Source organism: Lathyrus oleraceus, chromosome 5, assembly GCF_024323335.1.
Source record: "Lathyrus oleraceus cultivar Zhongwan6 chromosome 5, CAAS_Psat_ZW6_1.0, whole genome shotgun sequence".
NCBI lineage: Eukaryota > Viridiplantae > Streptophyta > Magnoliopsida > Fabales > Fabaceae > Lathyrus > Lathyrus oleraceus.
The window spans coordinates 56967824-56970059 of NC_066583.1; the positions used below are offsets into that span (position 1 = coordinate 56967824).

Genomic DNA, 2236 nt, shown 5'->3' on the forward strand with positions numbered 1-2236 from the left:
GTTCATGGTTCAGGTTACCAACAAGTAATAAGTCTAAATTTGTCCCAGGGGCAAGATATAGCTCCTCCAAGTTATGCCATTTCTTATTATTTTCGGCTTGAGCCAAGTCAAACCAATAACCACCAAAATGGTTTCCATCACCTGCCTGGCTGACGATAAAGGGTAGATATGCCGCAATACGTAAAGAAGCTTTTTAAGACAACAGGACCATTACTGAATCGGTGATATTCCTTAGAAACTATGGCATGGATTAAAGCTTACCAATATTAGAAGCATGTGTGTAATTCCCAGAATAGGGAAAACCATCGTCTGATGGATGAACCTGACTATTTGGCACTTGTTTCCAAGTATGACAATTCCTGAGATGCATTGACAATTACAAAAGACTCACTTCCAGCCTTCCACTTTATCCAAGAATTGAAGGCATCACATTTGTAGAAGAACGCACCATTCGTTGTTTTCATTGTCACCGCAGCCTGAAGATGAGATCCAACAACAGTTTCGGAAGCAGAGACAGATGCAGTAGATATGTCTGAAGACGACCATTTGAAGTCACTTGTTGCCTTTGCACAACCTCCTACAGCCTTTATCTCAGCATCCATGATTTCTTGAACAACTGTGATAGTCTCCTTTTTGTCATTGGCACCACCAAGATAGTTCACAGAAGCTGCCAAATTTCCAAGTCCTGGAGAATAAGCTTTCAAGATTTTAGTATTCCGCCAACCATGTTTTAAGGCGATATCATTGAAACCGGCACAGCTCTCCAATAATCCGACTGGTAATCATCAACCTTAACATCATCACTCTCTGTAATATAAATCTCGTGTGTGCCATGAGCATGTGCAAAAACCTTTATTTGGATAAGATATTCACGGCCAAATAAAACATACCAACGTGCCATTAGAGGAATAGATTCAATTTCTTCCAAAGGATCACCAGAACTAGACAAAGGTGTTATATATAATGATAAAGAAGCTAGCAGGACCGATAGCAAACCCATTTCCAATGGCAGCAATTTTGTTTCCTGCAACATCAAGATCATCGGTTCTCTCAAGAATTATGTGACTCATTCCAGCCATCTCGGCAATACCTCCGACATTATTACTGATTGGACCGTATGCATCGATGGCTAATCCGGTTGCTATAGTACTCAACATTCCAAGTGCAGCAACAGCAACAACATGCATGACAGCAAAACTGAAACTTTCAAAAATACTAATTGCAAATGGCAAAAATTGGAATGATAACAGACTTGTATCCCAAGGCAAGACCAAAGATAACATTGGTAGCAACACCAGTCCTGCAGGAATCAGCAACATCTTGCACAGGGCTGTATGCATTGCTGGTATAGTATTCAGTAACAAATCCAATGATAAGCCCTGCCCAAAGACCAACAGAAACACACACTAGCTGCCAGTTCTTTACAACTTTCTGCTCTCCAAAATTGAACATGGTGAAGGTAGATGGGAGTGCTACCCAAGATGGGCAGTAAGGAATGCATCACAATACATTTCTTTTATCGTATCCACAACTTCATGGCCAAATAGATGATGAACAATGCATGATCCATCCTGATAAAAGTAAAGTCGTGGTAGTAAGGATTTAATAGAGTCTACATTGTGCTTAGGATGTATCACAACAATCTCTTCATCGGTCATTACTGTCATCTGTTGGAACAATTCTACAATATTTGCACCCATGTAAGAATCAGGCCCATAATATATGCTCAAATCTGGCACTTGGGCAAATGCCTATAGAATAGTCAGAATAACGTTTGATGAGGTACAGGTTATTGTTGCCACAAGCTCATGAGCATATGCCTTTGTCTCTAACTTAGTGTTAATGTATATGACATGCAAAGAAGTAAACCTAGAAGCTGGCTCAAGATACTCCATATAAGTAGAGGTAGCTGCAGCATCAGCCAGTGAACAACCAATACGCTCATTTGACATTCTATAAACATCGACCTCATTGAAACCGACTTGATCAAGGATGACGCGCACATTTTCCGACATAAAGTCCACACCTAGCACTGTTATGGATTTGCATCCAGCTTTTGCCATATTTAGCTCCAACAGTCTTTTTAAGCTCGAATTAACAATATTTCTTTGATCAATATCAGAAAGTTCAGAAGCAGAGAAATTGTTCACAAGATTTGGTTTCTCATTTTGAGTTTCGCCGCACAAATCAAACGATGGTACTGAGAAATCACCAAGAGATGGCTCTTCAATGTGTT

The 2236-nt window shown here is 40.0% G+C and overlaps 2 pseudogenes; both read right to left on the reverse strand.

The window, feature by feature from the left end:
* Window positions 1–941: 941 nt before the first annotated feature.
* LOC127078706 (pyrophosphate-energized vacuolar membrane proton pump 1-like) lies at window positions 942–1476 on the reverse strand (annotated as a pseudogene).
* A 2-nt stretch (window positions 1477–1478) lies between these two features.
* Window positions 1479–2015, reverse strand: LOC127078707 (quinolinate synthase, chloroplastic-like; annotated as a pseudogene).
* Window positions 2016–2236: the final 221 nt, after the last annotated feature.